Source organism: Balaenoptera borealis (assembly GCF_965194805.1).
Source record: "Balaenoptera borealis genome assembly, chromosome: 20".
Taxonomy (NCBI): Eukaryota; Metazoa; Chordata; class Mammalia; order Artiodactyla; family Balaenopteridae; genus Balaenoptera; species Balaenoptera borealis.
The window spans coordinates 4,286,027-4,307,762 of NC_138879.1; the positions used below are offsets into that span (position 1 = coordinate 4,286,027).

The window sequence follows — 21,736 nt, forward strand, 5'->3', positions numbered from 1 at the left end:
GAAACGATCACACTCACCTGCCAAAGTCTTAATAAAATTAGGTCAAGACCAGGGAAGAGTACGCCTGAGCCCAAAGAAAACTCTGTGATAAGAATGTAATACCTCTTCCTCCAAGCCTTAATCTTTCTGCTGTGTTCAGTTCTATTGTTTTGTCCTTTTGTTTCCTCCTCCACTTTTTCTGAGGCTCCCCCCCTTTAGGGGAAATCCATATCAATGTGGAGGAGGAGACTGACCATTACAAAAGAGAATTGCATGATCACAGAAGTTTTGAAGTCAGATTTGAATCTAAAGGCTGATTCTGTACCTCCTTATTGGAAAATAATTTTACTCCCCCTTGAGTTCCAATTTCCTCCTTTGTAAAATAAAGATAATAATACCTACCTCATAGAGAAAGATGAAGTATAAAGGGAATAGCACACATAAATGGCCAAGTAGAATTCTTAGCACTAAGATGATAATCAGTAATAGGTAAGTGATGCTGACTATGATAATAAAGAAGGAAATAAAGCCCACTTGATCAGTTTGCATAGTCATTTTAGTTAACTAAAGTCCCAAAGCAGATTTGAGGCCTAGATCAGCATCAGTATCCCCAAAACTTTCATTCGATCCTGTATGTGTTTTGCTTTAGTCACCTGCTGGGCATTTGCCAGACTAATTTTTAAAGGTAATGGCAGAGTAAGCCTGGCCGGAGGAGGAAGAGAGTAGCCTTGATGTGACTCATAGCTGAAAAGCCAATCCAGCTTAGAGAATTTGGGAATAATGTTTGGAACCTGAATATTACTGAAATATTTTCAGGCTGCCTAAAGGATTCTCTCAAACAGATTCGAACAATTCCCTTCATCAGATTTTGAATGACTCTGATAGTAAAGAAAAATATGGTGGTAAGAGAATCATAGAATTGAAGTTGTTAACTTTTATGTTTTCTCATAGCCTGAAAACATAGTCCTTATCCTTATATTTGTAGCATTTTTTTTTTAGGTTTCTTATATTTATGGCATGTTTGAGATTTTATAAAACATGTCCAAGATCTCAGCTGATCCTCACCACAGTCTTGTGAGGTCCTTCTTATTATTATCACCACCAACTTACAGCTTAAGCTCAAAGTGGATTAAGCAACTTGCCCAGTTACCTCATCACTGGTGTGTTGCAAAAACTCAATTACAACCCAGAACTACAGATACCAAAGTCAGGGATATTTCACCAGAGGTTTAGAGGTGGGTATATAATCATACTGCTGAAGGCCACAGATCATCTTGAGCAGGCATCCTTTAATCCAAACCTCTTTGGGAGGTATCTTGACTCTGAAAATGTTTCCTATATAAAAGTCTCCAGGTTTTTGAGAATCTTCCAGCTCTAAAATATTTCTAAATACACAAAATGTGTATTTTTTTAGTAACCATGCTAATTTCACTTTAGGTGAGTATTATTTATCACAAAGAAGACTTTGCAAGTATTCCAGACATATTGCCATTCATTCATACATATAAAAATACTTTAAATAAGCCTCTATTCTGTACTGGGCAGTATTCTGGGCTCTGTAGATACAACAGTGAAAAACAGGAAAAATAATCTCTGATCTTTTGAAGCTTACATTCTAAGTAGGAGAGATGAAATATCCAAAAAGTACACTATAATATTTGTCTAATGATGTAAAGTATATAGAAGAAAACAAAGGGGGAACAGGATTAGGGATTGCTGAGATGCTATTTTAAATAGGGTTGTTTGGATGTATGGAGATTTCTCAAAAAACTGAAAATAGAGCTACCATATGACCCAACAATTCCACTTCTGGGTATATATCCAAAAAAAATAAAATAAAAACAAGAGCACTAATTTGAAAGGATACACGCACCCCAATGACTGCCAAGATTTGGAAGCAACCTAAGTGTCCGTCAATAAGATGAATAGATAAAGATAAAGGAATACTACCCAGCCATAAAAATGAATGAAATTTTGCTATCTGCAACAACATGGATGGACTTGGAAGGTATTTTGCTAAGTAAAATAAGTCAGAGAAAGACAAATACGGTACGGTATCACTCACTTATGGAATCTGAAAAATACAACAAACTAGTGAATATAACGAAAAAGAAACAGATTCATAGACATAGAGAACAAATCAGTAGTTACCAGTGGTGAGAGGGAACGGGGCAGGGGCAAGATAGGGGTAGGGGATTACATGATACAAACTATTATGTATGAAATGAGCTACACGGATATATTGTACAACACAGGGAATATAGCCAATATTTTATGATAACTATAAATGGAGCATAACCTCTAAAATTGTGAATTATGTTGTACACCTGTAACATATAATATTGTACATCAACTATACTTCAATAAAATAATAAAGAAGTGAGAAATCTCAAACAATCAATCAGGCAATAAGGTCGTTTGGGAAGACCTCACTGGTAAGATTATATGTGATCAGAAAACTGAAAAAATAACCAAGCAGGATGACCTGCAAGAAGGCTATTGAAATATACTGGGTAAGAGATGATGGTGGCTTGGACAGAGGCAGGGATGGTGCAGACAATGAGAAATGTTAGAATCTGAATGTATTTGGAAGACAGAGCCAATGGATTTGCTAACAGATTAAATGTACGTATGAGAAGAAGACATAATACTTGGCCTAGACTCTGACAGGTAAGCGTCCCCAGTTGAGACGGTGAAGACAGAGGGGGAAGCAGGTTTGGGAAGGAAAATCAGGTGTTCACAGTGTTAGACATAATTAAGTTTTAGGTGTCAACTGGATACTCAAGTAAGAGTCTTGTATGTAGGCAGATATTTCTGGAGTTTAGAGGAGAAATCCTGTTGGATATAAAAAATTAAGTGTTGTCTGTGTATGGGATGTACCTAAAAGCCATGAAACTTAATGACTTCTAGAGAGTGTGAGTAGATACAGGCAAGCCTCAGAGATGAATCCTTGGACACCCCTATGATTAGAAGTTGGGGAGATGCAGTGTGACCAGCAAAATAGACTGAAATGAAGATCAAGAAGGCCATTGCTCAAACAGGTGGGACATACTTCTGAATCTCCTCAGGAGAGGAGATTTATCTTCTGTTTTGTTGGGGGTCAGGAGTGGAAGATGGGATGGGCCAGGGAGAGGGTGGGCATGGACAGAGAGCGGCCAAACACCATTTGGAGCCAACTCTAAAGCAACAGAAAATGGACCAAACAGAAACATGTGAAGTGTGATTAAGATGGAAATCTATTGATTTCCTTACGGGGCTCGTAAAATGATTCAGAAAGCAAGCACGTGCAACTTTGAGAGTTTGTATTATGTATAGATGCTCATACTTCACTTCTGATCACTCATTTTCTTTGCTCTTCTCTATTGCGTCCTTTAAAAACAATGATGTAATTCTATGTTCCCTTATCTCCACCTCTGTTTAAGTAAATTCTCATGCTGCCTCAAATCTCTTGATACTGAAATAAGCATTTATTGAGGTCTTGGTACAGGTTTCAGTGAACTCCGTCTACTCTTTCCAGGTCCTGCTCATGGTGTTTGTGTGAGACGTTCCCCTAAACAATTACTGAACATACAAATCAACTGCCTAAATTCAGAGAACATCTCTGCATTATGAGTTCATGTGCTCTGCCCCTAACATTAAATAGGAATAAGAAAACAGTCTGGCAGTTCCTCAAAAAGTTCAACATAGAATTTCCATATGACCCAGCAATTCCACTCCTAGGCATATACACCAAAGAATTAAAAAGTGGTTCTCAAACAAATACTCGTATGTTCGTACCAGCATAATTCACAATAACCAAAGGTGGAAACAACCCAGATATCTACAAGTGGATGAATGGAAAAACAAAATGTGGTATATACATACAATAGAATATTATCCAGCCATAAAAAGGAATGAAGCACTGATGCATGTTACAACATGGATGAACTTCAAAAACATTTCACTCAAAGAAAGTGAAAGAAGCCAGATGCAAAAGGCCACAGAGCATATGAGTCTATTTCTATGAAATATCCAGAATAGGTAAACACACAGAGATAGAAAGTAGATTGGTGGTGGTCAGGGGCTGAAAAGTGACTGTTTAATGGGAATCGGTTTTGTTTTAGGGAAGCGGAAGGGGTGATAAAAATGTTTAGAACTTGATATGTGTGGTTGTTGTATAACATTGAGAATACACTACACACTAATGTACTGTATAATTTAAAATGGTTAATTGTTATATGAATTTTACCTCAGTTAAAAAATAAGTGGACCCACTCTAGATCAGAATTATATATGTGTGTATAATATGTTTATATGAATAAATAAATACATGTTTATATATTTATATGTCTCAAAACCACAATTTTCCTCAGCACAAAGCTAAACCTTCATATGCTGATTCAATCTTCCACATATGATTTCAGCACACTTGGTAGAATGCAGCACTTTTAAGGATGTTTTAACATGTTTTGATTTTTAAATTTTAAAGTGATTATAGACATATAGGAAAGTTTCAAAACGTTGCAAAAAATTCTTATCCATTATTCACTCAGATTCCCCAAATGTAAACATTTTTTTATAAAACATAAAAAATCTAAAACATGTTTTAGTGATAAAAAATGGGTAAAATATGCATACATATGTACCCTTATATGTACATACATGTATACTATCTATATATACATGAAATATATATTTTCACATGTTTATATTCATTATGTGTTTTACAATGCATGTATGTATGCATGCATATAGGTGTGCATATACCTATTTATATACATGTATATAGATGTGTAACATCATCATGAACACATGTATATGTGTACATGCACATACCTACATCATAAGCATATGCACATGTATATGTATGCATATGTATGTTTGTATATATACACAGTCTTTTTTCTTAGCCATTTGAAAAGACATGCTGCCCCTTGACTCATATACTCAGTTTATTTCCTAAAACCAAGGATATTCAATTGTACTACTATAACACAAGTATTAAAATCAGGATGTTAATATTTACAGTACTAAAATCTGATCTATAGTTCTTTTCAAATGTCACTACTTGTACTAATAATGTACTTTTTAGCAAAAGAAAAAACATACAGTTGAAATGTATGTAACAGATTGGAATGAAATTGGTAACTAGCGGTTTTTGAAGACCTTCTCTTATATTTAGCTCATTGCATTTTTAATCACCAAGATAATATGTTATGCAGCATGCCTGGGGTGCATGAAGATTGGATTCAGGAATTAATTTCATTCAATTACTTAATCCCAAATGTGGGTGCTTTTACATTGTGAAACTATTAATCACTCTTTTAAAGAATAGAAGGAGAGCCAAAAACAAAAAAAAAATCATAAGGGTCTGAAAATCTTTCAGCCTAAAAGTGTTCTCTGTTTACTTTTTCTTTGATCATGAAAATCCACAGGCAGCCATAAAAATTTAACTGGAGCTATAATTATTTGAAACTTTCAGAGTGTCTCTAAAGCACTTTATAACAACCTCAAGTATCATAACGATATTATTTCTACTTTTCTACTTATAATGAAAACAAGAGTTGTGAGTCCTATTCATCATTTCCACATGAAAAAACAGTGGAAAACCCGGTGTGTTTATTCACCTAGAAAATGCCCAGATGGGGTTTATTAACCACATTTTAGTTACTCATCTTTATGACTCTCAAATAGAGATAAGATAAAATCACAAGGACCTCCCAGATGACAGGTCCAGCAAAGCCACAGGATTAGAGGGAAGCTGGGTATTCCATGACTGCTTCCATAGTCAACAACAAAGTATGTTCAAGGTGTCAGTTCTCTGGAATTTTTCACTAAATTAAAACCTAGAGCCACTACCCATGATCTAACTGGCATATCCTCTCAGTATTGAACTGTTGAGGGTACCAGTCCTGCAAATTCATGTTAATGTAAGCTATGTATATTTACATATATATATATGTAATATATATATATATGTATTTCCTAAATAAGGCTTCCTCGCTCTATCTATCTATCTATCTATCATTTGTCTGTCTTTAAAAACAGTCTGCTATAAGCAACTAAAATCAACCATACCCTCTGTTTAGACAAGAGACCCAAAAGAGTATAATGCATCTTTGGGCATAAGAAGCTTACAGTCTAGTTGGTATCACTGACCTGTAAAAAGATAAACCACAGGCAGTATCAGTAGTTCTCTAACATATGTCTGAACTGAGGGTTGTGGGATCATGAAGAAGAGCCTGGTTGAGACTTCTTGGATTAATCTGGGAAAGTTTCACAGAGGAGGGGATATCTGAGCTGTGAAATGTTTATAGCTGAACAGTAATTTGTCAGGGGAAAGAAGGTTGAGAAGGACATTTACATATATAATAAAGAAATATCTATCTCTACATAAAAGACATCTATCTCTATATATCTATAAACATATATATACATAGATATAGATACATACATATACACATACATACAAATATGTGTATACATATATACATATGGAATACATACATATACATACTGAGAGGTGAACGGTGGTTAGTCACGAAAAAAATACATATACTTAATATTTATATTTATAATTTGCAGTTAAACTACTTAAAAGATCAAGAAGACCTAAAGGCCCAGGGTACAGGATAAGTGAAGTCAAGTGCTCTCCGATTCCACGGCTTCTTCTGGGAACCCGTGAATAATACCACAGTCCCTTCTGAAGAGTATCCTGCACCTTGGTCATCACGCTCTATCACATGCCCTAATACGCCGGCCAAGGTTGACTTTAATAGGAATACACACCACACCCAACAAAAATCAATCTACAAACAGGACGGCATTCTATTAATTAGCCTAGCACAAGAGAATCGGCCCTTACTGGATGGTGCTGCATGAGTCACGCTGCATCTTTCAGCTTCCTCTCCTCTGCTATCAGCATCTTACCTCTTTATGGCATCTGGTCACAGACAAAACAAAGGAGAGGCCGTGAGATGGAGAAGGAAGTCGTGAATCCAGCTCTGACTTCACCTCTCACTACTCTCCCCTCACGGACTCCTCTCCAGACACACTCCCCACACCTGGCTTCCGACTCCCTCGGGGACTCTGCACCTGCTGTTCCCACTGCGATACCCCTTCCCCAGCCTAGCTCATTCCCTCCCCTTACAGGTCTTTCCAACAATGCCGCCTTTCAGGGAAACTTTCTCAGGGAAGGGTGGCACTTCTGGCCACTCTCCCTAAAACCCTACCCCCACCACACTTCAAAATCCCCTTCCTGGCTTCACTGTTTTCTTCTTAGTGCTTATCAGGATGGAACATACTGTATCTCTCCCCATCATCTGTCTTTTTTCTATTTTGTCTCTATCCTGCATTAGAATGTCAGCTCTCTGAGGGCAGACTTCGTGTCTTTTGTGTTCATTCCTCTATCCCCAGTGCATAGACAAGAGCCAGGCACTTGGTGGGCACTTGGACAAGTAATCCTTCATCCCCAACTCGCCCCAGATCCATTTTCAGCCCTTCTGTGCCCTGCTCTGTGCCCTAGGAGGTGAACTCCTGGGGACTGCATCCATTGTCAGACGGCTTCTGGGTTCTTCCAGCCAGTGGGAGGCACTGTGAAGATGGCGTAGAGGTGGAGGAGCTCGGAGCTGCCAGCACTCTGATCCTCTGGTAAAAGCAATTCCTCTTCTCATTCCTTCTATGGCGGGGGTGTAATGGCTTCCAGCTGCTCCTAATCTCTGGGTACTGCATCTTCTCTAGGTTTCTATTGGTAACCCTGTCCACATAGCATTAAGTAGATCCTTCATCAAAATCTTTTCATTTGTACCATCTGTGATGAGTTCTCTTTCCTGCCAGGACTCTGCCTGACAACTCAATAAACACTCTTTGAAAGACGGTTTGAATGAACGTAAAATCTTGGAGTCCTTCGAAAATGAACTGATTGGCTTTGGCACTGGAACTGTCACTGGAGTGACAATAAAGGAGGGAAGGCTAGAAGTGAGCAATGGGAAGATGACTCTGTAATGTCCAACCAAGCCTTAAATGTGTGTACGTAACACTACAGCCACTGGTCGAGGAGTAAAGAAAACTCAGTTCATAAGCAAGCTGTTCTTACTTCAATATGTCAATCATTTTTCTTGTTATTTTGTATGTCAGCTGAATATTTTTGTGCTGGTAAAATACGGTGTTTGAAACAGATCATAACACTCGTAGAGTGTGGTGGCACAGTGTGCGGGGCAATTAAATCACTGTTGAATTCCAGTTTGCTATTTGACTAGTTTGCTTAACTTTTCTGAGCTTCGCTTACTCATTGACAAAACTGACAGAAACTTCATGGGGGAGTTAAAAGTATGAAGATATGACTTATGGAAAGTGCTTTTCACAGAATTTGCTCAATAAATGGTAGTTTCTTCCCTCCTTTTCTTCCTTGTTTCCTTTCCCCTTTTCTCTGCCTCTCTTCCTTCTTACTGAACTGCCTCAAATAAAATGGGATCAGAGAGATTTTTCTTCTGCTAAAACTTTTAAATTCTTGATTTGAAAAAAAAAATCCGTGCAATAATATTTCTGGTCAGGAAAGAGAAGGAATCTATTTCTTGGTGGACATTCCTACATTCAGGTACGAGAGGAGGTTACAAGAAAAAGAACGGGAGTCAGAGAAGAGATTCTGAACAGTCACCCTCCCGACATAAGGCCTCCAAAAAAAGGTCTGCCCCACGCCACACAATCAACTCGCTATGCTTGATTGCTTGGCAAGTTAAGCAATATTCCACAAGCATTAGAGTTACATACCACTGGATCAGAATTGAGCCCATTTCAAGATACTGAACAAGAGAAACTTGGCTGCTTTTCTTTGCCATAGGGGAAAATGGAGGGGCCTTCTTGGAAAATGATTGGTGTGAAATCGTTAGTTATAGCTTTAAAATTTACCACTTTATGTGCATGTTAGGAAATATACACGTTTCCACTCCAACATACACGTTCCCCCTTGTCTTATTCTGTTTATAAAGCAAAGGGCAGGCTACAGAGGTAGGAGAGCATTAGAGGTTTTGCTTCCAAAAAATTGGACACACCGCAGGATGCAGTAGCAGGACTGAACACACTTTGAAACCCAGCGCCGTGTTCAGGAATATACACGTCCTGAGAGCCCGCGCGCAGGCAACAGCACCCCAGCGACCGCGGGTGTGTGTCCTCTGCATCTGCCTTCTTGTGCTCCTGTGTCCTTTCCGTGACAGAGCAAAGGAAATCATCCAACAAATCATAAGACTGCAACGACTGCTATATCTACATAGCTGCTAAATGAAGCTATGTGATTATAGAGAGAAAACCAGCTCTGAACTTCGAAGGCCAAGAGGACAGCAGTGAAATATTTCGATCACTTGCAAAATGACACAAAACAAAACTGGAAAATGAGCATATCCCAGATCACGACGATGGCTTGGGTCCTGCGGAAGTGTTTGCCCCACTAACCTAATCTCTCTGTCTTTAATCACGGCCCCCACTGCCTTCAGTTATCAAATACTCACCTTGCAAGACTCAGCACAATATTACCTGCTAACCGCCAACTCCAGCGAGAATGAACACCCATCAGAGATATTTGCAGCCCCTTGTAACTTTATCGTATCCATCAATTTATATTACTCTAATTAACCAAACTATCAGCCACATGAAGGCAGGAACCACTCTGTCTTATCACTAAGCCTGCCACCCCCAACTCATGTCTCACATATAGCAGATGTTCAATAAAAGCCTGTTAAAATAAGTTCTGTGCTTTGACTCCCCCTATAATAATGTTCAGTGGCCCGTTGCCTGTTGTCCGTGTGTGCTGACTTACGGCAGGAAGTCCATCTACTGTGACTGGAACAAAGACCCTGCAGGGTTTTTGTTTTTTGCTTTTGTTTTTGTTTTCTCTAGTAGCAGGACTGGATTTGCTCTGCTTAACCGCATTTTTATTACTTACTCGACTCCTGACCCATGTTCAGATTTACTGAGTAACTGGATGGATTTAAGGTTGTAATCTGTGAAACTGATCTCAGGAGCACACTTTAGGGTTCCAGGCAAACTTCAAGTGAATGTTTATGCCCTTCTCCGGAGGGCCTCACTCCTGTGCAAAAGGGCTCCAGTAAGACTGATAAATTGATGTCTCATATTTTCGGAGAAACTCTTGAGCTAATTAATATACATTCTTTATCTGAGGGAAAAGTTCCTATCCACTGGAAAGGTTAAGAAAGAGCCTTAATCACAATAATAACTGGCTTACTGGCTTTATTTTCACTGTAGGTATTCCAGAAGGGTGAGTGAGCACTATTTACTAATTTCCTGACATCCATACAGTCCTATTAATGAAACAAATATTCTATAAATTCAAAAAGAAATTTGAAGGTATAAACTCCATGATAATAATAAAGGAGTTATATTTTCACTGTGCCAAATTTTTGAATCTTTTGAATTTTATTTCCTAAACGTCTCTGAAGATACCTCTCCGCTTTTGTCTGTATTGCCTCTTGGCCCAGTTACCAACATTTCCCACCCAGACAAGTGGAGAGACTTAGCCGGCCTCACCACGTCCTCGACTGCCTCAGCCAGAATGATCTTCTGAAATGCAGGTTGAATCAAATAATTTCACCTCACTTCTGCTCCTGCACTCACCTCAACCCATTTCTTTAAAAACAGTTAGTGGCTTCCTATTCTATTCAGCACACAGACCCAAACCCCTGATGTGGTCTCACAGGCTCTGTCTATTTAACCTGCTCCCCCAGACTTTTTTTTCTGTGGTCCAGCCACACTGCCTAGTCAACTCCTGCTTGACCTTTTTTTTTTTTTTAACATCTTTATTGGAGTATAATTGCTTTACAGTGGTGTGTTAGTTTCTGCTTTATAACAAAGTGAATCAGTTATACATATACATATGTTCCCATATCTCTTCCCTCTTGCATCTCCCTCCCTCCCACCTTCCCTATCCCACACCTCTAGGTGGTCACAAAGCACCGAGCTGATCTCCCTGTGCTATGCGGTTGCTTCCCACTAGCTATCTACTTTACGTTTGGTAGTGTATATATGTCCATGCCACTCTCTCACTTTGTCACAGCTTACCCTTCCGCCTCCCCATATCCTCAAGTCCATTCTCTAGTAGGTCTGTGTCTTTATTCCCATCTTACCACTAGGTTCTTCATGACTTTTTTTTTTTTCTTAGATTCCATATATATGTGTTAGCATACTGTATTTGTTTTTCTCTTTCTGACTTACTTCACTCTCTATGATAGACTCTAACCCCATCCACCTCACTACAAATAACTCAATTTCCTTTCTTTTTATGGCTGAGTAATATTCCATTGTATATATGTGCCACATCTTCTTTATCCATTCATCTGATGATGGACACTTAGGTTGCTTCCATGTCCTGGCTATTGTAAATAGAGCTGCAATGAACATTTTGGTACATGACTCTTTTTGAATTATGGTTTTCTCAGGGTATATGCCCAGTAATGGGATTGCTAGGTCATATGGTAGTTCTATTTTTAGTTTGTTTTTTTGTTTTGTTTTTTGTTTTTAAACTTATAAGGCTCTTTTTTTTTTAATTAATTAATTATTTATTTTTGGCTGTGTTGGGTCTTCGTTTCTGTGCGCGGGCTTTCTCTAGCTGCGGCGAGCGGGCGCCACTCTTCATCGCAGTGCGCGGGCCTCTCACTGTCGCGGCCTCTCGTTGCAGAGCACAGGCTCCAGAGGCGCAGGCTCAGTAGTTGTGGCTCACGGGCTTTGCTGCTCCGCGGCATGTGGGCTCTTCCCAGACCAGGGCTCGAACCCGTGTCCCCTGCATTGGCAGGCAGACTGTCAACCACTGCGCCACCAGGGAAGCCCTGTTTTTAGTTTTTTAAGGAACCTCCATACTGTTCTCCATAGTGGCTGTATCAATTTACATTCCCACCAACAGTGCAAGAGTGTTCCCTTTTCTCCACACCCTCTCCAGCATTTATTGTTTGCAGATTTTCTGATGATGGCCATTCTGACCAGTGTGAGGTGATACCTCAATGTAGTTTTGATTTGCATTTCTCTAATGATTAGTGATGTTGAGCATCCTTTCATATGTTTGTTGGCAATCTGTATATCTTCTTTGGAGAAATGTCTGTTTAGGTCTTCTGCCCATTTTTGGATTGGGTTGTTTGCTTTTTTGTTATTGAGCTGCATGAGCTGCTTGTAAATCTTGGAGATTAATCCTTTGTCAGTTGCTTCATTTGCAAATATTTTCTCCCATTCTGAGGGTTGTCTTTTGGTCTTGTTTATGGTTTCCTTTGCTGTGCAAAAGCTTTTAAGTTTCATTAGGTCCCATTTGTTTATTTGTGTTTTTATTTCCATTTCTCTAGGAGCTGGATCAACAAGGATCTTGCTGTGATTTATGTCATAAAGTGTTCTGCCTATGTTTTCCTCTAAGAGTTTGATAGTGTCTGGCCTTACATTTAGGTCTTTAATCCATTTTGAGTTTATTTTTGTGTATGGTGTTAGGGAGTGCTTGACCTTTATATCTGTGCTTCTCAAACTTTCACATGCAAAATCATCGTCTGGGGAACTTGTTGAAACAGAGATTCCTGGGCCTCACTCTCAAGGGAGTCTCGTTCAGTAAGTCTGGGGTGGGGCCTGAGGATTTGCATTTCTAGAAAGCTCAGGGGATGCTGATACAGCTCCAGGGACCATACTTGGAGCAGTATGGCTCCAATCTCTACTCCCTCATTTTCCCAGGGAAGCTTTTCCAACGTCTCTTACAAAGATCCAGCTATATGTCATCATAGTACAACCTGTGTGTCATACATGGCTTTCACCACCATTGCAATCTTGCCTTAGTGTGACATCTGACTGCTTCTGCCACCAGTAGGAAGTTTTATGATGACATTTGTGGACATTTGCTTCCATGATATCTAAAAAGAAGTATTTTTAAATACATATAAGTACATAAATCCTGAATTGTCCGTATTATTTGTCTACTACTTCTGTTGGAAAAATTAGTTTGTTGTACTAATTGTGATATCTTAATAAATTGTAAAATGTCTTTACTATGTTCCCTACTTCTCTGAAAAGAGGTAGCGATTACTAAAACATACATATGCATAACATTCCAGAACAAAAAATGGTGCCGTAAAACAAGAAAAGAAAATTGAGGTTTGCCATTTCTCATTTCTTGTAAGCATAAATATATATCAATATCAATATCTATATACAGGTTTAGGAGACAAGTCATATGAATTGACATATGCTCTGACGTGTAGCACTGTTGACAAATGAAGGAGATGAGATGGAAAAATTCACTTATTTTGACAGGTGTCAACATTGCTTTGAAAGAAAGTGCCAGTGTGTTTTACACATACACGTTCCTTATGTGTTTCTACTATGTTTAGTGTTAGATTTATACAGTATATTGTGGAATAAAAATCATCTACTCTAGACATTAAAAATAAGTGCTCTTTAGGCAAAAGTTATATAAGATTATTATTAAAACTGTACTCATTATACAACAAATATTTGGCATCTATTATGTGTTCTTTTTAATATGACTGATAAAATGATGTCTAAGGTACATTCCTATCCTCAAGCAGTTTACAATGGGGACATGCTCAAAATCAACTGCAAAAGAGCTTAATAAGTAATATGTGCAAAATAAAGTTTACAAAGTGAAGAGAAGGGAACGATCACTTCCTGTGAGGGAATGGGGGAGAGCAGAATGTTTCCCAGAAGAATAAAACCTAATGAGGAATTCGGTTGTTGAGTAGAATTTTGATGGGTGAAGTGGAAATAGAGTGAAGAAGAAGGACAGCTGTTCCCGAAAAGAATACTGGTATCGTAAGTAAAAACCTAAAGGCCTGCAGGGACTGTGACATATTGAGAAGTGCATTGCTTGAAAGGCTGGAATTTGGGGGTTCATTCACGACTGCAGCACAGCCTAGTTTGTCCTCATTTCCACAGGAGGGTGCCTTGGATGTGAAGAGCCTGGAGCCTGAGCCAGGGCCCTGAACTCTGTGGCCTCCCTTGGTCCTACAAGGACGCAGCCAAGTGGTGTCCCGAGTTCCATCCACATTTGTTTTAGCCTGATTTTCCCTTGACAGCCAGTCAGTCGCCTCAGCCAACAATGTTATCACTTCTTTAGTTCTTTTTCCATAGTATCATGAGTAATTCATTGTGTTTAAATAAGGTTCCTTAATCGGGATCTTCTGTTGAGTTTTCATATGAAACAAAATCATTTCAAATATCCGGTCATTACTGAGAAGCCAGTCTACAAACATTTTTCGTAAAACTCCTTGTCGCCAGTCTCTAACGTCTATTTATCGGTTCCTTTAGCAAAACATCACCCAGCGTCTCTCTGTGGCTGTGGAGCAGATGCTGCCCATGTCCGTATTATTTCCGTGCACGCTGCCAACTTCCAGCTGCCAAGCCCTGCCTTTTTTTCCCTTATGGGCTTTCTCTTGCAGCTGGAGCATGTTTTGCCACCCAACTGGTAGGAGTAATTGACCCTAATTATCATAAAGAAATAATGTTACAAAATGGGGCCAAAAGTATGTGTAGAGCTCAGGGAATTCACTGAATGCCTCTTGGTGCTTCCATGCCTGGAGATAAGACTGAATGTGTGATTGCAGAGTTGGATCAGCTACAGCTGGACGAGGGCGTAATAAACAAGACAAACGTCTGAAGGCTCCCCTGGGCAGGCAACCAGCAGAAATGTAGTGCAGGAGTGAGGAATGTCTAGGACGTGTAGAAGACAGGGAAGAAAATCAATATCGACTGCAGCCTTGAGACCAACGGAAGCAGAATGTAGCTTATCCCTCTGTTGTAAAGATTACATTAAATTATTTAATAAATTGCCTCTGGCCCCCACCTTGAGGAATCAGCTCATGGCACAATGAAATTAACATGGGGCACGAAGGTTCCGGGTGGTGCGAGGGTCGGACGGCAGCAGATGACGCGTGAGCCTGCAGTGCCCATCACCTTCACTGCTTCAGTGCAACTGCCAGTACCCACACTTCTTGGCCCAGTGCACTTTGTTGCTTCTGGGGGGTGTTTTGCTCCCCGTAAAGTGGAGTTGTCAGAGTATTAAAAAACCTTTAATAAATACTATTGATTGGGGTTTGTTTGTAATTTCCCCAATGACCTCACCCTTCTTGTAGGATGGCGCTAAGCCATGTGCTTTGCACGGATTCCTAGTTTTCCCAGTGGGATTAAACTCCATTTACCCACCATCGTTAACTGGCTTGGTAACACATTCTTTATTGGCTGCCTTCCCTTCCTTGTCTGGTCTGTCTTCCTCACTCTCCTATGGGTGTTTTCTGTCATTTCCCAAATAAAATACTTTCACTCAAATCCTTCTGCTTCTGGGGAACCCAAACTAAGGCAGTCTGGTACTTGTCATTTGGTCATACTGTTGGCTGTTGCCGAGGAAATGGAGTAGATCTTGACTTTAGGTCAACAACCCTCCTGGAAAATGTGGACGGGAGAACAGAAGGCAAATCATGTCACTGGCAGGAATTCCTTCTCTATTCTATATCAAGGGCACCTGTGAGTTGGGTTGGCTGCAGCAGCCGATTTCAGGCTACTCCTGGCATATTACCTAGATCCTCATGAGAAATAACAGATTATAGAAAGCAGTCATGCTACTATCAAGAGATTGCATCACAGTTCGTGTGGCAGAGGGATGCAAGCCATAATTATTTTTCCTTTCACAGGTTTTTATCAGATCCTAACTAGTTCACTTCAAAATCTCACAAAACAGCTGTATGACATCCCCTACCTGTAACCTCATCCTTGTGGTACTTTAAATGTACTGATATAGGAATTAGATCAATCAAACGTATCAATGAACTCAGTTTACCTCATATGCTTGGAATTAAGCTAAATATTTCAGACCTTGACTCTCGTAATGAGCATCAGCCACTAAAGGTATATACCCGACCCAAGCTGGACCAGTCCAATTCCCTCCGTAAATTCTGAGCTGAGACGTACAAAAGCTAGTAATAGAAATGGGAAGTTCCACTGGGCAACTGAAATGGAAAATTCGCCTGACAAGGCCCTATTTAAATCCATGCACAGTTAAGAAAAGACAGCTAAGTCCTAGAAAGTGGAGAGCAAGAAGAATAAAGCCCATCTGTAAGACGAAGAAGAGCTGGGGCAGCTAGAGATTCCCAGAAAGGAATCCTGTTTTTAAAAGCTTTTTGGTGCCTACTTCCAGACTGTTATGTGGTCCTGCTGTATTTCTTTCTCTTGGATCTACCTGTACCTTAGAACAATTTTCTCCCACTGGCCTTAAGTTAACTTGAGGGATTTTTCAGTTATTTGAAACTAAAAGAACCTTGGTTAAAGTAAGCACACTTGACTCTGAGCTCAGGGAGAATGGAGACCATCACTTTCTTGGTTTTCAGTGTCTCTAACTCAGTCCTTGGCACATAGTGGATCCTCAATATGTACTAGTCAGTAGAAAAATGAATTAAAAATATTAATAAACTTCAGGAGAAGCACTGAGAAGCATGTATACGTTTCACAATGTGAAAAGCCTTTCCACCAACGGAAAGTGGCTAACCAGTGTTCATCCATGTACAGGGCTGGAATGCTCATGCCTTAGGTTTTGTTTTAATCAGTAATTGCCCACTCATTTAATCCATTTGAAAACAGTCTTAACCACTGCTCAAATTATTGGCGTGTGTTTCTCCAGGATATGTAGTAAGGTATTAATTCACCTTGAAACATTTAGGCGTCTTTATCACTCTCAGATGTTCAAAGTGTCTGAGCAGAGGAGAGGGATGAAGTGGAGTTTAAAACGGGTAAACCAAAGAAATGAGGTCTCAATCTTTGGCAAATTCAACACTTGATCAAACCCGATGGGAAGAGTGGAGTGTTGCGGGCTGTTGTTTCTTGAGATGTGCATTAAGGAAAGACTAAATTTAGCAAATGCGAAAGTCCCTCTTGTAATGTTTCATGATTGTTATAGCATTTGGTAACTTCTGTTCCCCGCTGGCTGTGATGTGAGAGGCTCTCCCCTCACCATGCCCCCCCCCGTGACAGCAATCTCTAGTTGTAAAATGGTAAGACCGTCAGCCAGCAATAATTTGCAATCCAAACAGACTTGACGCTCCCTGACATTTATTGAAACCTCAGACCCCGTGCACTGGTTTCAGTTTTCCTCCCCTTGCTCTGTTTTTACAGACAGACAAGTGCTTAGGTTTAGGTTTAATAATGAGGAGAAATTTCTTCTTGGCCTACTCTTGCTTGTGTTGGCTGCACCGGGGCTTGCAACAGACGGGTGGTTGGAGTTAATTACACTAAATGGTGAGAACATTATTTGACCCTCCTGGTTCAGCCCCAGAGGCTGTGTGCCTCCTTACAGCCACGGCAGATGGAATGCTTCACGGCTGGGCAGAGGGCAGAAGCCATGCAAAGAGAGAACCCAGCTCAAGACCAGACATGGGTTTCACTCCTTAGCAAAGCTTGGAACTCTGCACTGTTTTATAAATATAAACCAGTGAAGCACAGGAAAACACAGGGTGACAGCAAGGACTAGGAAAACACCCTTTTACCAATGGAACTGCTCTCAAAGGGAGCGATCATCTTCATGTATGATACATCACATCCTTTTTCAAGAAAGAACAATAGGAAGACTTCATCACGAACTTGACTCTGATAAGCCAAAAGGGGAACTGTTATCACAAATGTCATTGTAGGAGACCTGGTGACAAATTACAATTGTATTACAATTACATTTGAGAGCCAGTGATAACTGCATATTTAGCTTAGTACATAAAACTTAGTACCTGCAAATGTTCTTATTGCTGCCATTTCTAATGACGATGGTAACAGTGATAACAGTATATCCAAGTTCTTGTCCTAGGGATAATCTGTCATTCATGATTCTCAAAAGAAAAATTCACAGATACACCTAGGTGTAGTGGAGACTCATATACAAATAGTTTGTTGAGCCATTACAACACAGCTTCAGATGTACTAGAAGTGTAAAAAGGCCAGAGAGAGACAACATTAAGTTGATGACTTAATACTGACAAGATTTTTGTTCCTAGATTTGTGTTTTTCTGTTGCATGTCAATTCTGTGCAGATCATTCAGAAGCTCTTGGAAATCTCTAAGTAGTAATGGCTTACGTGATCTGTCTGGCAATATTGATTCCATAAAACAGCATTATACAATACCATGCTTTTAAAGGCCTGCTGGTATAATTGCTTAAGGCTGCACTGTCAAATAATTTCTGGTCTATGACACAGTTTATAAAATCCACCAGGATAACAGCTCGGAGGGAAGGGGTGAGTGGGATCCTCAAAGATATTTCCCACTCTTATCTAATAGGAAGTCGTCCAGACAATTCTTGATCCTTATTCTATACTCTAGATATCTTCCTTTTCTATACTGTGGTGGCTACCATCTTTTCCCTTTTTGTCCATGCTCAAAAATGGTCTCTAGTAAAGAGAAATGATATTATACCCCAGTACACCAAGGGTTTCTTGGTAACGTGTCAGTTGGAAAATAATGAACTAGGATTGCATTTTAATTTAGGTAAGGGCCCTGACTGCATCTCTTTCAAAGCAGCATGATTCGCTCTGTTCAATGACCACACTCCACTGCCCTAGTCCTACTCAACTAACATCAGCTTGGTTGTCACTACACTGTGTGAGCCAGCACCGGTAGTTAGTGCAACCCATCTCCTCCCACGCAAAACTACTCAAGGCATATGTACTTGGTGAGCTGGCAGCACCTTTTTCATAGGCAGCGTATGGTCACAAGTACAACGTCTGTATCTGGAATGGGGTGGGATACAGAATTACCCTGTGGTGCTGAAACCTCGCAAAATGATTACTACAATTCATATAAGGAGTTTTCTTCACAAAATGTTTATATAAGACAAGTGTACAATGCATATTTTCCCCAGTAAAAGATAATTAGAAGTGGTAGGGTGTGCTGTTAAAATACAGATACAATGAAATTTGAGAGTTTAAATATTGTTGTGTCACTATCAACTATAGGTAAGTAAGGAGCAAATGTAGGCATAAGTGATACTTAATAAAAGAGTTGGGGCTTCCCTGGTGGCGCAGTGGTTAAGAATCCGCTGCCAATGCAGGGGACAAAGGTTTGAGCCCTGGTCCGGGAAGATCCCACATGCCGCGGAGCAACTAAGCCCGTGCACCACAACTACTGAGCCTGTGCTCTAGAGCCCGAGAGCCACAACTACTGAAGCCCGCGCACCTAGAGCCCTTGCTCCACAACAAGCGAAGCCACCGCAATGAGAAGCCCGCGCACCACAACGAAGAGTAGCCCCTGCTCACCGCAACTAGAGAAAGCCTGCACGCAGCAACAAAGACCCAACGCAGCCAAAAATAAATAAAGTAAGTAAATAAATTGATAAAAAAAAATAAAAGATTTGACATGTGTTTTAAATGAAGAAATGGCATTTATTGAAGTGATTGCTTTCAGAACTAAAATGATGGCAGCTCTAGTACAGACTTTACTGCAACAGAGTCTGTGAGACAGGATCAAGGCATGAGGGAAATCCGGGATTGAACACTATGTAAGAAGCAAGGTTAAGCAAAAAGAAGACAGGAGCAAAGACAAATAAAATAAATACTACTTTAAGCCCAAGAACAAGGATTTCAGGATAAAGTGGGAGACCACGGCTTTCTGTGGTATTTCCTAATCATATATATGTATATAAATATATAAATACAGATATAAATATATGTATACATATATATATGTATCAGTGGAGAGAGGATCGGGAAAGACTCAATGCTAAATCTAAATATCCGAAGTTTTTTTGTTGATGTTTCCTTCAGTTATTTTTGTTGGCTTCTTGTTTATTTCAAAAAAGAAATCACAGGGGAGAGCTGCTCATAGCAGAGGAAGCAGTGTGGAAAAGGTGGTAGACGTGAAAGATCTCAGACCCTTCAGAAAAATACCAGTGTGGGGCTGAGCCCACTGTGCAAGGCCTTAGCCTTAGGGCTGGCCAGAGCCAGAGAGCTGTGAGGGCCGTGTGCTGAGCGCTTGACATACCTCCTGTGTGCAGCAAGATGGCCTTGAGTAGTTTACTTAGGAAGACAGCAAGTCAGATTGGTATTTCAGAGAAATCACAAGAGCAACACTATAAAGGATGGATCAACAGGTAAACTGGACTGCCTGTGAGAGGGCAGTCTACAGGGCACTGAACAGGGTCTAAACTAAGAAAGAGTGGGAGGCACGGCGACTGGGAAATTGGCAGGATACAACTGCAGAGGAAAAGCCTATCGTGATTTACGGCTTCTGATGTGAGTCAGAGCGGCTGGTGGAGAGAAGAACTATGAAAGAAGGAATAGGCCCTGAGAAAAAACAGATCTGAGTTCAGATTTGAATATGATAAGTTTGAAGTTCCTATGGGCAACAAAGCTCAGATATCACACATCTAATAAATATCAAAGCCAGGATTCAATCTCAGTTATATTGGACACCAGTCTATGGTCTTCTTATGTGCCTTATATCTCCCTAGAGAAGCAACTAGGAAATATAAATGTATAATGAGTTATTATAAAATAGGTTTAAGATGTGTAGAGGCAAGAGTTATTCAATATATTCATAAAGGCAGGCTATTATCTATCAATTTATATTTTTGCTTTTAAGAGACTTTCTCTTATCTTACAGAAATAACTATTTGTGAGGTAACATATTCACAAACAATTGGCAGTCAAGGCAGATTAATTTAGAATGTTAGCCATGTGTTGAAATTCTATCCTCTCTTTCCTTCATCTAGTACAGAGTTAAGTGCAAGAAGCTCAGGACAGAAACTCCTGAGGGTCATACGGATGAAGATGAGGCTGCTAAGAATCAATGAAAATGGAAGGATTCACCAGATGCAAGTATTCATCCTTCCAGCAGAATTCTATTCTTAATACTCTCTCATTTTCAAGCAAGTGGATTTTATCTTTTTCAAAATGATCTGTTGTAATGCAAACTTTCTTATCTTTTCAAAGATAAGATTTAATGAAGACATAAGCCTTCAACATTGGAGATTTAAATGAGATTTAAAGATTTAAATGAGGATATAGACTTCACCATTAGAGGAGAGATGTTAGTTATAATTTTAAGAAGCAAAACAGGCTGAAAGATTTACGATAGCACTTAGAAACACAAGCCTTCAGACCGCGTGCCCAAGCATGACCGAAGAGCAGGTAATAACAGATCTCATTAGACACTGTTTATTTAATTTAACATTATTCTGGCAGAGATGTTTTCCCTGCTGGATAGAGTTCTTTTTTTTTTTTTTTTTTTTTTTTTTGGTAGCTCACTTTTTTATTTGGTAATGTCCAAATATACAAGAATATGTTTGTCATAACAGAAGGCAATGAATGCAAATTCAGAAAGTCACCAAATCATCCCAACCCAGTATAATGTTCTGGAGCTGTGGTTTTAAGTTTTCTGCATCTGTTCCCTTCTTTCATAAGAGTGAAGAAATAAGCCATCCCTACTAACACAGAAAGGACCCTAGAGAGGAAATCCACCATTGAGGACACCAAATCTCCCCATTATTTCTCCTTATATTTGCTTTCTTTTTTTCTCTCTGCTGCTAACACACACACACACAATCAAATAACAGTAATCTTCTCTTCTTTCAGTGTCTAATTAAAGTTTCCTGTGTTTGAGATTAAAGCAAAGCCTGGATAGAACTGTATAAAACAAGATATGCCAATATTAATGATTTCATACAGAAACAATTATTCTTTTTTTTAAATTAATTAATTAATTAATTTACTTATGGCTGCATTGGGCCTTTGTTGCTGTGTGTGGGCTTTCTCTAG

The 21,736-nt window shown here is 39.6% G+C and overlaps 1 long non-coding RNA gene across 1 annotated transcript in view; it reads right to left on the reverse strand.

The window, feature by feature from the left end:
- The window catches only part of LOC309619193, a 306,317-nt gene that overhangs the window by 25,922 nt on the left and 258,659 nt on the right, over positions 1–21,736 (reverse strand). The gene's annotated exons all lie outside the window — the stretch shown is intronic.